The 15,928-nt window shown below is 40.5% G+C and overlaps 1 long non-coding RNA gene across 1 annotated transcript; it reads right to left on the reverse strand.

The window, feature by feature from the left end:
• Window positions 1-8,292: 8,292 nt before the first annotated feature.
• On the reverse strand, window positions 8,293-12,341 carry LOC309871105. Its single transcript, XR_014315036.1, has 3 exons — window positions 12,297-12,341; window positions 9,463-9,513; window positions 8,293-8,393 (listed from the first exon to the last, which is right to left on the reverse strand). It is a non-coding gene; the product is annotated as an uncharacterized lncRNA (long non-coding RNA).
• Window positions 12,342-15,928: the final 3,587 nt, after the last annotated feature.

Raw genomic sequence — 15,928 nt, forward strand, 5'->3', positions numbered from 1 at the left:
TGAGTGGCTGGCTCTGTCGGTTAAGCATCTGCCTTCCGCTCAGGTCATGATCCCAGGGTCCTGGGATCAAGCCCCACACTGGAAATCCTGGCTCAGAGGGGAGACTGCTTCTCCTTCTCCCTCTGCCCCTCCCCCTTGCTTGTGCATGGGAGGCCCTGTGCATTCTCTCCCTCTCTCTATCTCAAATAAATAAATCAAATTTTAAATAAATAAATCATGACTACTGGATGATATCCGTGCTAGAGTTCTTATAATAATAAAAAGTTAAAAACTGGGCACGTCAGTGGCTCAGTCGTAAAGGGTCTGCCTTTAGCTCAGGTCATGATCCCAGGGTCCTGGTATCTAGGCCCACATAGGGGCCTAGGCCTGCTTCTCCCTCTCCCACTCTCGGGGCTTGTGTTCCTTCTCTCTCTGTGTCTCTTTCTGTCAAATAAATAAATAAATAAATAAATGAAATTTTTTTTAAGTTGAAAACTGATAAATATATGTAATAGAGAAATAATAAAACTTTGGTATATCAGCACTGATGAAGTATTATACAACTATTAAATATCAGGTCTTGAAAGAATATTTATTATTATCCAATAGTCATGATTTATTTGTAGTCCTCATGGGCAGCTACAATTTCTTACTTAAGATGCAGTTTAGGAAGTCAACAGGCAGGACATTTTTTAAGATCCTGGATCCATTCTGCTATTTTGCCAAAACACCTTTCAGAATGGGTGATTTCCACTCTTACTAGCACAACAAAAAGATTATTTTACCTGTTTTTGTACTTTATACAAAATGAAATTACAAGGTGTGTACTGTTTTGCTTCTGGCTCCTTTCCCATGGTATCCATTTGTGAGATTCATTCATGTTGTCGCAGAGAATTGTAGATTGTTTCTTCTTACTGCTGATGAAATTCCATTGCGTGAATATATGACAATTTATTTATCCATTGGTGAGCATTTGGGCATTTTCCCATTTGGTATCACTATGAATAGTGCTGTGATGACATGTCTTTTGGAGAATGATATATGTCCACATTTCTACTGGATAGTTATGCAGGATTATATATTCATATATATATTATATATGATATATTATATATTAGGTTTTTTTAGCTTTCATAGATATTGTCAGTTTTCCAAAGTGGTCGTACCAATTTGTATCCCATCAGTCATTTGTAAGAGTTACAGTTGCTTCATATCTTTGCCAACATTTAGTATCATCAGTCTTTTCAATTTTAGCCATTCTGGTGGGTGTGTAATAGAATCTCTTTGTAGTTTTAATTAGAATTTTCTTGATGACTGATATTGAGGTCCTTTTCATATGTTTATTGGTCATTTAGGTATATTCTTTTGCAAGTATCTTTTCAAATCTTTGCTCTTTTTTCTGTTCAGTAAGTTGGATATATGCATTTAAATATCTTTTGTCAGTCAGTAGATTCCCTTTTTTCTCTGTCAGTAGTATCTTTGGATGGACAGAGTTTTCTATTTAAAATGGTCAGTTTATCTTTTTTTTTCTTTAATGGTTAATGCTTGTTGTGACTGCTTATATGATCTTTGCCCATTTGAAGAACATGGAAGTTCTTCTTTATTCTATGTGTTCTTTTATGTGCATGGTATGGGGGATGGGTCCAGATACATTTTATTCCCTACAGACAGTCAATACACCCACCATCATTTAATGGAAAACACACTTTTTACCTTCTGCCTACAATATTTATTGCCTTTATCATAAATCAGGTGACCATATATACATGGTTCTGCTTCTCCTGTCTGTTCCATTGGTTTTGTATTATTGAGCCAATATCACAATGTCTTAGTTACTTTACTATCTAATGGTGTAAGTTCTTCAGCTTATTTCTCAAGATTGCCCTTTTTGTCCACTTTTACAACAGGATATTAGGGATTTTTTCTTATTGCTATGTAAGAATCCCTTACTGGTGAAGAACATTAATCCTTGCCTGTTAAATGTGTTATAAATATCTTCCCATTTGTCATTTGACTTTTTATTTTATTTATAGTTTCTCTTGTCATAGAAAAGTATTACATTCTTACAAAGTGAAGTCTATTGACATATTGTGATTTTTTCCCCTCCAGTATGTTTATGATTACAAAGTTCGTCCCGAATGCCAATGAAGTTTAAATGCAATGTTTATATTCACAATATGGAGCGTGTGGGGACAACGTGAAAATAAATAGCTTTCCTATAATCAATAATCTTGCTTTCTTTTTAGAGAGGAAGTCAAGGTTCAGGGAGGGTGAGAGAGCGTATGTGAATATATGAACATAATTGCATATATTAGGAAATTCACACCTGCTCAAAATCAGAATAATGAGAATTCTGAGAGTTTTTATTTCCTGAATTCCAGTCTCAAAGATCAATTACCCCTAATAGAAAAAGATGTCCCCTTGATTCCATCTGATGGCAACTGACCCAATCAACAGAGCGGATTGCTGTGTTGTGTTAGAAGGGGTTAGTGAGCCTGTTGGTTTTAAAGACTGGAGCTGAGGCTGAGACCCAGCCAGAATCCCCCTGCTCCTTGAGTAATCAGTACTCAGGTAATGAAGAGCCTGCTAGGACAGAATGTGTCCTTGTCTTCAGCAAGACTGTCATGTGGCTCACAGGAGGCTGCCTGGGAGGAATTGGCCAAATCAGAGAGGTTTATAAATATGCCTGACGAACATAGCAATGACAGCTCAGCTCACAGAATTCCCTGTGTTTGCGTCTGTTCTGGAAGCGCAGAGCGGGAAAAAAAGGTAATGTGGTTATTGGATTTCTTTTCAACAAAACAAAATCCTTGTAGTGATTATTAAGAGGCAGAGTAGAAGCCCAAATGATGAGGCTGAAATATGGTTTGCATTCTAGCTTTATTCTGGTCCTGTGCTCGTTTTTTTTTCTCTTTGCAGGGGCAAAAAAAAAAAAAGAAGCCATAAGACCCAACCACCCCACCCACTCCCCCCACCCCAGCACTCTGTGTGTATACTTAGTCCATGGACAAAGAGAGTTTTATGAGAAAGTTTGCTGTGTGCCAGTGAAGTGTTTTATTTTTCATCATTTTAAAAACAAAAACAAAAACATTAAAACAAAATGTTTCATCTCTTCCCACCAAAAAAATAAAAAAGAAGAAGGAAAAGAAAACCCCACAGAGTTAATAGTGCTGCTCCCCTCAATATGGAAGTTTTCATAACTTAGTCCTACCCCAAAATTAATGCAAGGACTGACTGCAGCTATAAAACATTGAAAACTTTGGCTTTTCAGCCACTTAATGTCCTGTTCAGATATCCTTGGAAGAAATCTTCTGAAAGACTGAAAGATGATTACCTCCTTTGGCTCTACTGTTTGACTCTACATCTCTAGCTTTCAGAAAAGCTAGAGTAAACCAGTTTGTTTGTTTTTTTAAAGATTTTATTTATTTATTTGACAGACAGATCACAAGTAGGCAGAGAGGCAGGCAGAGAGAGAGAGGAGGGAGCAGGCTCCCTGCTCAGCAGAGAGCCCAATGCAGGGCTCGATCCCAGGACCCTGGGATCATGACCTGAGCCGAAGGCAGAGGCTTTAACCCACTGAGCCACCCAGGTGCCCCTAGAGTAAACCAGTTTAGATGGTGACAGCTTTTGTTCTTCAAATTATGTTAAAGTATGTTCATATATTTACATACGCTCTCCTATTTGAAATTAACTGCAATAATGTTCAGCTTTGTAGACTGTTATTTTAATGGTGAAGAGGAAGCTCCATGGTCCTTAGATGAGTCCCCCATCTCCTGTCTAAAACCTGTAAGTTCATACTGGAGTTTCACCTTTTAATGAGATTTTCCCAGGATACAGTGCAAATACTCTTCAAAGTTAATACTAATCATTGCTACCTCTGCACGAATGACTTTACCCGGCCTACTCTCCAGGGCTGGTTTTGACGGGAAAGAGGTACAGGCGCTGCTGGGAGCAAATCTCACCTGAGGGGGCTGAGAAGGAAGCCGGAAAGAGCAGGGAGAAGGCACAGAGCTCAGGCCACGAGCAGAAAGAAGTCGCAGTGCAGGCTCACGTACTTCAAAAATACACCTTTGTTTTATGCCTCCTTTCTCCTTCCAAAAAGATAAGTGATTTTCTTTCTACTAGGAGAAAGTTGGGGTAAGGATGGAAAACCCTGTATCAGAAAGGGAAAGACTCTGGAAGTGGGAGACATGGAGCCCTCTCCTGGCAGGAGACACACTCAGGGTCCCTTTAGACTGAGAAGTCCTGCAAAGAAAGCCCAAGGCTCCCAGACCCTGTGTCAGGGCCTCCCCTGGCTCAGCCACTCAGCTGTTAGCAATTCCTGGGCCTCAGGCTACCTGTCCAGTGTTTGGACCTCTGTGTTCTGATCCAGGTGAAGGCACATCCCACACACTTGCCCCACTGTTAGAGGAGTTTTCATAAACCTCCGTTTTTCACCTTTTCTGACTGATCTAGGAACAATTGATTAGAAATCAGATCTTTCCTAGAAAACAGAGATTACAAGATATTTATAAACTAGGATAAAGATGTTTAGTTAATCATTTTCTAAATAAGGAAAATATATTTGATATTCTCCTGAAATCAAAATAAATATTAATTAACGAAGAAACATTTCAAGTTTCTTAAAACACTGAAGTCGTGATTTTTTTTAAAGCTGAATTATGGACACAGACTAACACACAAGTTGGCGTGTGGGTTCAAAAAGCCTTTGAGTCCCTCTAAAATACCGAAGTGAACACTATGCTTTGTGCATAGTAGGTAGTCACTCAATAGTAATCAATTACCCATGTATATTGACTCTCTTTCCTCTTAGTCTGCTGCATGTTTCTGCAATAAAATGAGACCATTACCAGAGCTCAGTTATGCGCAGCATTCTCAGAGTCACAAATTCTCACCAGAGTCAAATCAAGCTAAAATAGAAAGGAGTATATGAACCTCGGGTGTCTTTGAGCTTTGACCTCTATAATTCTGTGACTACTGTTTGATTTCCTTTGGGCTCAGCCTGATTTATTTGAAGGCTTAGAACTGTGTTCACTTTTTAAAGAAATATGGACAAAATAAATTAACCTTATTTTTTAAAAGATCTTATTTATTATTTATGTGACAGAAAGAGAGAGGGCATGCATGCACAAGCAGAGGGAAGGGCAGGTAGAGGGAGAGGGACCATATGGGGCTTGATCCCAGGATCCCGGGATCATGACTTAAGCTAAAAGCAGACACTTAGCCCACTGAGCCATCCAGGTGCCCTGAAATAAATTAACTAAAAAAAAAAAAAAAAAAAATACTAAAATTCCTAGAGTTCTTACTGGTTCTGAAGAAGCAAAATCAAAACTAAAGCCCAAATAATGTTTTGAAGGACCCAGGTGCCGTGAAGAGTCAATCTGACCCTAAGTCCTGCCCAAGTTAGCAAAGAAAACATCTTCTCCTTCTGCCTTCTCTGGAAGCATCCCTCTGTCCCCTAGTATTTCAAGGTAAAAACTCACACCAGGATATGAAGCTAGGGAGAAAGGAGAAAACAAAAACACACTTATGCACCTCTTTGCCTACCTGAATATCATGGGTCCATATGTAGTTCCTTATTGATGGAAATTTGACATCGGAATTCATTGGGGACATCTCTGTGTTATAAAGATGGAAGGGGGGGCTTAGGTTTGGTCTATGGGCCATAGTTCCCTGATCCTTGATTTAGACTATAATAATAATGATAAATATAATAATAATGAGTATTTATCCATCCAATTATCACAGTGTCTCCCATGAGAAGAATGATACTGAAATTAACAACTGGTGTGCATGAGTATCTCCATAGGTTAAGCATCCGACTTTCTATTACAGGTGAGATCCTGAGATGAAGCCCTGCCTTGGGCTCCACACTCAGTGGGGGTCTGCTTGAGATTCTCTCTCTCCCTCTGTGCCTCCCGACCCCCACTTGCACCCACTCTCTCTCTAAAATAAATACATGGATAGATAGATAGAAAATAATTGGTAACTGAGATGACCAATCAATTAGAACAAAGAATAGGTACATGGTGGTTGAAAACTGACCTATCATTACATGTTACAGATTTGGGAACTGAGGCTTAGGATAAGCTAGTAACTTGTCTTAAGTTATACAAACAGTTCACAAAATAGAGCTGGGATTTTCTGACTCTAGAGCCCATCATCCTCTTAGCAACTCAATACATGCTTCTTTAAGCCAGAGGGACTTTGTTTCAGTAGCAGACTTAAACCCCTACCAGCTGCCCAGCCAAAGCATGTCTGGGCAAGAGCAATCCACTCATAACACTTCCAAAAACATTAAAAAACACAGGTGAGTCACACTTTAGAACTATTTTAGTATGTTAATAGTTACATTGCAAATAACTTAAATCAGAAGGAAATGTGAACTCCTTTGACTACTCTTGAACTTGAATCCTTTCCCCTATTCTATGCCTATGGCTTATCCCCACCCTTCCTTGCCTGCTCAGGTCCCCTGCTCATCAGGTCTCTGCTTGATGTCCCTTGATTGTGAGGTCTTCCTGACCTCTTGGAAAGATAGCAACTCCTGCCCTGGGTTTTTTATCTCTCTTGCCTTGGTTTATGTTTCTCCATAGCACCTAACACCATGACACACCATGTTGTTTAAATTTATTTATTTTTTACCTCCTCTGGTTGGAACGAGAGCTCCACAAAGTTAAGGACTTTGTCTTGTTGGCTGCTATATCTCAGCACGAAAGCACTTGCTGAATGACTGAATGAATACTGTTCACAGTAGAGAAGCTACATGGTACCATAGTAAAAACATTGGATTTAGAATCAGAGGTGGGGGGGCACCTGGGTGGCTCAGTGGGTTAAAGCCTCTGCCTTCGACTCAGGTCATGATCTCAGGGTCCTGGGATCAAGCCCTGCATCTGTCTCTCTGCTCAGCAGGGAGCCTGCTTCCCCTCTGTCTCTGCCTGCTGCTCTGCCTACTTGTGATCTCTCTCTCTCTGTGTCAAATACATAAATAAAATCTTTAAAAAAAAAAAAAAAAGAATCAGAGGTGGGTTCGAATCCCATGTCTACCACTTATACGTTGTGTAACATCGCACAAGCTAACCACTTGAAGCCTCAAAGGTCCTGAGATTTTTCTATTGCTGAGATGGGAGCATGCTAGCAGGGCAGGGTGGCAGCGGTCCCTGCAGCACAGAGCAGGCAGAATGTGGTGGAAGGTGAGAGAAGTAAAGATTAAGGGGCTGATTAGGTGGGTTTTGTGGACTATTTTAAGTACTTTGGGTTTTGCCGTGAGGGAGAAGGGAAGCCCATTGGAGGATGTGACACAGAGGAAAAATGCTATCTGTTGTGACTTTTACAGGGTCTGTTCATGGGCAAGGGCAGAGGCAACTACTAGAGTAATCCAAGTGAGAGACGAAGGTAGCATGGCCAGGTTAAATGCTAAATTAAGGTGGTGAAAGACTGTCAGATTCCAAATGGATTTTGAAGACCTAGCCAATGAGATTTGTTGATGGTTTGGGTGTGGAATGTGAGAGGAGGAAACAGTCAGAGGGGACTCCAAAGATTTGGGAGAGGACTGTGGGAGCAGGTGCGGGATGAGTAATCAGAAATTTGTGTCTTGGTTCAGTTAAGTTTGAGAAGCTTATTAGACATCTAGGTAGAGATATCACATCAGGCTGTCAGTGGGACAGACAATTCAGGCATTCACGGAGGAGGTATAGACTAGAGATATAAATTGGAGTATTATCACTGATAAATCAGAAGTTTCTGTCCTGGTTACTAATAAGAATCACCTAAGGCTCTTTAAAAATCATTTTTTTAATTGTGGTAAAATGCATGTAACATAAAATTTACCATTTTGATTATCTTAAAAAAATACATGGGTTTCAATCTGGACCAATGGAATGAGAATTTCTTAGGGTAGTGACTGGACACCTGTATTTTTAACAAATACACCAAGTGTTTAGAACTTGGGAACATGAGGAGAAACCATAAAGGAAAGAGGAAAGCAACAGGCTATGAAATAGGAGGAAACCAGACAAGTGGAAAATATATATCCCCAAAGCCAAGTGCAAAAAGTATTTCCAGAAGACAGTAATAATAACTTCAGATATTACTGATAGGTCAGGTAAGATGAGGACTAAAGAAAAATCATCAAACTTAGCAAAATGGAGTTCTTCATTTTCCTTGACAACTCTTCTTGAGGTGTGTTAAAGAGAGATTTTTCTATTGCTAGGCACTATCATATTTATTTATATTAAAAATAATGTCTAGTAGCTAAAAATAGCACCTTTTGACAGCAAAGCCCATTAGAAGTTCTCAATCCTGCTGGGTCTTGCTCATGCATCACCCATGACTCAATAGTCAGAACAAGGTCAGTGATGATTTGGTCCCAGACTGAGCCTCCTCCAGATGATGTAGAACTATGCGGGACCTCCTCTCTGAAATGGAATGAAAAGGGATCTTTCAACTTGATTTACCAAGGAGATGGGATATTAAACTCACCCAGTCATTCCTAGGAGCCAACCAAAGTGAGGCAGAGAGGACTACTTATAAAAGGACAGACATAAATAGTCACTAAGAAAACAGAGCTTTCTCTTTTTTTATTTGAGAAAATGCACTCATCTCTTCCCTGAAACACCAAACAAATGTTTAACTTAAACAATGATTTAAAGCTTAATAAATTTGAGCTTTACCAGACCCTGAAATAGGGAATTCAAAGACAATCCATCCATTGAGAAAGATCTGCTGCTCAAGTTCACGTCCATGTCTTCTAGATGTTTCCTCCTACCCTCCAGAGTAAATTGCTTCTTGCTGACCCTGAATATGCTCTCAATTTATTCATGAATCTGGTTGGAGTCATCCTCTCCAATCTACGCTAAGGAATTAATGCTTTTCCCCAACTTCACCACCTTCTCAAGAGAGAGAAGCTCTGATGAGGAGCAAGGATAAAATCAAGGATATATGTAGAACATAATGTGGGGGCCATATTAGGAGTGATGTCAAAATTCTCGTCCTCTTTGTTATTCACTCACTTCTTCCTCCAGATTGTGTATCTAGAACTGAAACCCAACAGTGCTTCCTGTCTCTAGAGCAGGATTCAGTAGAAGACATATAGTTCTCTATAGGTCCAAGAGGTCTTCAAGTCCATGTTGTCCTACCCAATTCATCAGAACAGAAGACAAGATTGGGACCTAAGAGTGAAACTTTAGTAACTAATAAAGCAGGAATTTTCCTAGAGCAGATGTTCTCAATCTGGGGGCTATATCTGTGGTGTGCCTCCAAAATTCTTATGTTGAAACCCTAATCCCTAGTGTGATGGTATTTGGAGGTAGGGCCTTTGGCAGGTAATTAGAATCAGAATAAGTCATGAGAGCAGAGCCCTTGTGATTGGACTAATGCCCTTATAAGAAATAACACAAGAGAAGCACATCCCCCTCACTCCCCCCCCCACAAGTATGAGGTCACAGAAAGATAGTGGCCATCTGCAAATAGGAAGAAGGCCCTTACCAGACACCAATTCTGTCAGCACATTCATCTTAGACTTCCCAGTCTCCAGAACTGTGAAGAAATAAATTTTTGTTGTTTAAGCCACCCAGTCTATGGGATTTTGTAAGAGCAGCTCAAGATAAGACACTGTGGATACCTTGGATGGTTCAAGGGACTGATACACCCTCAGAAATTATAATTAACATTTTTCAGAAAAGGGTCCATAATTTTCCTCAGAGATTCAAAGGACTAAATCTGTGACCCCCAAAAGATTAAAGACCACTGACTTCGAGTGACTTTTATGTTTTTACCCTGTAGGATTACAGAAAACTTCTGGATTAGGAACCCCAGTCTTGGCCTTCATTCTTACTTGAAAAAAGGACCAATATCTTGTAGGAGTACCTACAAATACGAAATAAGAAAGATTCAAGAGGATATACACATATTCTTTGTCTAATATTGTTAATGTCCATCCACCTGAAAAAGTTTATTATTTACAATAAAATATAGAGTCCAAACTGTAGGGCTCCTTTACTGATAAGCTTTTTTTTTTTTTTTTTTTTTTTTTTTAATTGTCAGAGTGAGAGAGAGAGAGCAAAAAGCAGGGAGAGCAACAGGCAGAGGGAGAAGCAGGCTCCCAACTGAGAAAGGAGCCCAACGCAGAACTCATACTCGATCCCAGGACCCCAGGATCATGACCTGAGCCGAAGGCTGCAGACATCTAACCAACAAAGTCACCCAGGTGTCCCTCCCTATAAGCTCTTCTTTTCTTTTTTTTTTTTTTTTAAGATTTTTATTTATTTATTTGACAGAGATCCCAAGTAGGCAGAGAGGCAGACAGAGAGAGAGGAGGAAGCAGGCTCCCTGCTGAACAGAGAGCCCTCGGGGCTCAATCCCAGGACCCTGAGATCATGACCTGAGCTGAAGGCAGAGGCTTAACCCACTGAGCCACCCAGGTGCCCCCTATAAGCTTTTAATAATATCAACCTCAGATTCTAAGGAAGCTAAGTTATTGGGCCTCACCTTATCCCTGTTTCCCTTCTCCTCCCACACCAGCCCCATATTATTTGGCTTTGTATTCCAAAGCCAAATATAGGGGGGTTTTGGTGGTTAATAGTGATTAATTTTCTATTCCACAGAGCCTATCCATAGTGCAGGAAATGCAATTTTGGAGCAAGAAGTAGTCTGACTTTTTTGCACTGCATGGACTGTACAGCAAGGGTCGGGGGACCAGAATGACTATTATTGCAGCACTGAGAGAAAAGCTTTTCAGAAAAGGAGATCAAGAAAAGTATGACTCATCATGGATGAACCTTAAAAACATTATGCTAAATGAAAGAAACCAAACACAAAAGGCCACATTTTGTATGATTCTATTTACATGAAATGTGGAGAATAAGCAAATCCTATTTGAATCCTATCCTCATAGAAACAGAAAATAGATTAGTGGCTGCCAGAGGCTAAGGAAGGGGGGGATAGTGAGTGACTGCTAATGGGGATGGGGTTTCTTTTTGAGGTGATGAAAATGTTTTGAAATTAAATCATGGCGATGGTTTTTGTAAAACTTCGCAAATGGACTAAAAACCAATGAATTGTACACTTTAAAAGTGGATTTTATGATGTATTAATTATATCTTAATTTCTAAAAGAAGAGGAAAGAAAAGATGTGACTTAAAGAATTCTTCACAACTATGGCTTGATCCCCGGCAATTAGTTTGGGGGCATAGTCCTGAGATATTTCTCATGTGTGGAGTTCTATGCTTATATCCTCCCCCCCACCCCAATAGAGATCTTTTTATTGCTTTTTCTGTTTAGAAAAGCAATACATGTGCATTTTTAAAAAAAAAGTTCTGAGGTGTGCCTGGGTGGCTCAGTGGGTTAAGCCGCTGCCTTCGGCTCAGGTGGTGATCTCAGGGGCCTGGGATCGAGTCCCGCGTCCGGCTCTCTGCTCAGCGGGGAGCCTGCTTCCTTTTCTCTCTCTCTGCCTGCCTCTCTGACTACTTGTGATCTCTCTCTGTCAAATAAATAAATAAAATATTTTTTTAAAAAAAGTTCTGAAAATACAGGAGGACATAGAGAATAAAATAACTTGGGAAAAAAGCACCACCTAGAGAAGGTCACTATTAACATTTTGGTGTACATTTTTCCAGATTATTTTTCTATGCATATGTAACAGGGATAAGATTTTAGAACTGTACTAATGTGTTTTGCTCTTGTGCACTTCCTTGTTTGTCAGCACCCATCATTCTGTACCAAGCATCCTCTTGCCCGAAACCACTGGATTCTTACAGCAGGAATGCAAAGAGTGGAAGAGTCAATGTTCAGTTGACTTCTAAAATAAGATTTTTGATTAGACATGAAGAGTTTTGAAAAGCCCAATGTTGAGAATAGGCAAGATTTTTTTTAAAATATGCTTTGATTTCTCACCAACCTAAGAGAAACAGAGAGGAGCAGGGAAAAGCCAGGAGCAGGGAAAACTCCAAAGATGAGGGACATTCACTAGGGGGAGGGGGACGACTTTGGTTTGAGGATAATGGGGTTTGAGGTAATGGGGTGGAAAGAAGGACCTGGGATAAGGGGAGGTAGACAGGCGTATTCCGAAGCAGACTCTCTGGACTGAATTCTTGGAAGAGAAAGTGTGTTGGGCAAATCAACGGGTCAGCTAAAGGCCAAGGAGACTTTGCCCTGCCCGCCCGAAGAAACCTAGGAGACTGCCCCTCAGGATGATCTTGCGCGAGCGTGGGTCGGGGTAGAGCTAGAGCAGAACAGTGGGTTGTGCGGGTAGCAGTCCCAAACTGGTCTTGGCTCCACGGTAACCTAGAAGGGACCCCTCCAGTGGGAAATCTAAAACTTACCCCAGCATTAGTTGGGGAGCAGCCAGTGTGCCTTGACCAGACCCGTACCCGCCAGCTCCTCCACCACCTCCGCACAGCCCCCGTCTAGGGGAGGAGGAGAAAGAGTCCTGTGAAAGGAATTGGTCTTTGAATTGATGAATATTTACCCGATAGAGACCACTTTAAATCAAAATAGGCTGTTAAACCTGGAGAGACTGTTTAATCTGGAGGAGACTGAGATAACTTTAATTGGAAGGGTGGGAGTGTGTGAGAAGATTAGATGAGTTAAGAAAAGTAAAGAAGCCACCCGCCCCTGCTTCTGAGCAGTGTCCTCACTCTACATGTTATATTTTGAGCAAAAGAAATACATGAAAATGAATAAAAATTTTTAAGTATTGCTAGCATACATGTTTTTGTAACATGATGTTTTTCACCCTATGATATCATTTATTATTATTATTATTATTTTGTTTCACCTATGTGTTCTTTCCCTCCAGCTAGGCTATAACTATTTTGAGGACAAGGACAGTGTTTTCTATTTCTTGGTGTCTACCTCCGTGCTGAGCACAAAGCAGACACTCCATGTCACTGCCGCCTCAAACATTTCTAGTTCTTTCTTTCTAGTTCTAGTTCTTCAAACATTTCTAGTACATGCAATGTAGAAAAGTCTTGAGGCCAGCAGATAGTTTGGAGCAAAGGGCCTGTGGAAAGGGCCCTGCATGAATACCTGAGTTCTCATCCTGATCAGCCGCTGACTGCAAAGTCAGTTTGCCTTTTGCCCTCACTTTCTCTGCTTTTCTCACTTTCTAAGAGTTAATGCCTTGACTACCTCAGGTGTATGGGTGAGACTCAAATAAGGAAATGAACATGAAATCACCAGGAGGAGAATGCCAAATGATAAACCCAAATCTCATTTTACCAGTGACCCCAGACTAGAATGTCACAGTGCCAGAGATTAGGCTCCCCCCCCCCCCCCCGGGCTGCCCTGCTTGCCCAACATTCCTACAAATCCATGGCTAGACCACCCCCACCCCCACAGTCAACTCTCTCTGACTGTGACGGCCAGACTGGAGTCAATGATCTCCCAGTAAATGCTTGTTTTTAAAGAACAACTGAAAGATTTTTACTTAGCTGACTTGTTTCCTGAACACACATGGAAAAAGGGTATTTAGAGACAGGAAAACAATAAGGGCATTTTTCATTCTAACAGTGATTAGGGATCGTTAATCCTTTCCACTTCACCAATTAGCAGGTCTTACAGGTCTTGACTGAAAACAAACAAATAAAGGTATTTCCTCAACATACCAATAGTCTGGACTTAAGGCATAAGCAGTGATGTAAGCCAGGACATCACCAGGCAAGGAACTGCACCTTGATTTTTTAACCTGGAAGTCTCTGGTATCATGCTCTGTGACAGAATATGGCTCTGCATCTCATTAAAACCCACAGCTTGTCTCCAGTGGTTTCAGAGTCAAAAGCAAGCATGATCCTAAATAATACTGTGGGGTTTGTTTTTTTTTTAAATCCTATTCCAATTTAAGTATCATTCACTATTTAAATAAATCTCTGGGGTGTCTGAGTACCTCAGTGAGTTAAGCATCCAACTCTTGATTTTGGCTGAGGTCATGGTCTCAGGGTCATGAGATTGAGCCCCGCGTCAGGCTCTGCCCCGGGCATGGAGGCTAGTTAAGATTCTCTGTCCCTCTCTTTCTGTCCCTCACTCTACCCCCTCAAAATAAATAAACAAACATAAATAAATAAATAAATCTCGGAGAACTACCTTCTTGAAAAGTAAAGAATTATTTATTCATTTAGGAAACATTAAATTTGATGTATGCCGGGGGGGTGTGCTAGGCACTGGGATGCAAAAATGAATCAAGCTCAGTTTAGTAGTGGAAACAGATTTGTCAAACAAGTAATTGCCCTACAGTGTAGTAAGTACAATCAAAGATGTTCACTGGCCCAGTCGAAAAAGGACCCAGCACCCAAGGTTAGGTTCTTGAAACCAGCCCTTGAGCTGGATGTTTTCATTCATGTACTCATGTCAAAAATACTTCCTATGCTCTCTTTGTTTCAGGCATTGGGTAATAGGAATACAGTAGTGAATGGAAGAGATGAAAATCCCTATCCCCATGAACTGACATTATTGTGTAGACAATAATGAAGATAAGTAAATATGTGATGTTTTTATCTAACTAATGAAAAGAGCTAAGGAAGAAATATTAAACCATAAACGCAGATTTGAAATTGTAGATGAGAAGGCCATGGAAGGTCCCACTGAGAAGGTGATGCTTAATATCTAGAGTGAGATATCTAAGTCTTAACAGCATACAGGCCCTGAAGTACAAAAGAGCCTAGAGGAACTTGAGGAAGAGCAAGGTTAGTGTCCCTACTAAGGTAGAGCAAGTGAGGCAAAGAGTAGTGGGAAATGAGATTGAGAGGCAACAGATGAGAAGGGGGCGGGGGGCAGACTTTGGACAGGAAGTCATGGGAAGGATCTGAGAGCAAGGGAGTGACTTGATCTGAGAAGCTGACCCTGCATGAAATGTTCTTGGGGGGCAAAAGCAGCAAGAAGAGCTGGGAGGTCATTGCAGTGGTCCAGGTGAAAGATTCTGGTTTGGCCCAGGGTGATAGCACTGGGAATGGTGAGACACAGTCAATTCTGGGTACATTTTGTACAATTTGCTGATAGATTGAATGTAAGACAAAGACAAAGGAATCAAAAAAGCACCAAAGTTTTTGGCACGACCAACTGCAAATGTGACATTGCCATCAACTGAACTGGGGCAGACTGAGAGCAGTTGGTTTAGGGGGACAGAGCTAGAATTCAACTTTGAACATGTTAGGTTGAGATGTTTATGATATCAATCAGAGAGATCAAATAGCTAGTTGTATCTTTAGGTCTGGAGTTCAAGGCAGAATTTGGACAGGGAGACGTAAACTTGGGCACCACAGGCACATAGGCCATGAGCTTGGATAAAATCACCTTTAGAGAATGAGGATATGAAGAAAACAAAGAGGAAAAAAAAAAAAAAAGAAAAGAAAGGCATCCAGACAGAGAGGAAGACATGTGAGGGCAAGAAGTTAAGGACAGAAATGAATTTGGTTGAGCTAGAACAGGAGTTGACAAACCTTTCTGTAAAGAGCTGGATAATAGACTCTGTGGATCATACTGTCTCTTGTAACAACTCCATTCTGCTGTCACAGCATGAGAGCAGCTATAGACAATACCAAATTGAATTGAGAGTGGCTGTGTTTAAATGAAAATTTATTTATGGACAGTGGAAGTTGAATTTAACATAATTTTCACATGTCACAAAGTATTAGTCATCTTTTGATTCTTTTCACTCACTTAAATATGTAAAAACCATCCTTAGCTCACAAGTCATGCAAAAACAGGCAGCAGGCCAGATTTAGTCCACGAGCTATCGTTTGCCAATTTCTAAGCTAAAAGTATATAGCACGCAATCAGGGAGCAGTGGGAAAAAAATGCAGAAGTAGTCTGAGTTTACGTCATGGATTAGAAATATTGGTATAAAGTGACTGGTACATGGTATGCGCTCAGTAAATAGATATCATTATTGATCTGATGTGTTATAGAAAGGGAAGTAGGAGGCAACTTTACGGAAGTGAGATTTATAGTCAAAACTGAC

This window comes from Mustela nivalis (assembly GCF_964662115.1).
Source record: "Mustela nivalis genome assembly, chromosome: 8".
NCBI lineage: Eukaryota > Metazoa > Chordata > Mammalia > Carnivora > Mustelidae > Mustela > Mustela nivalis.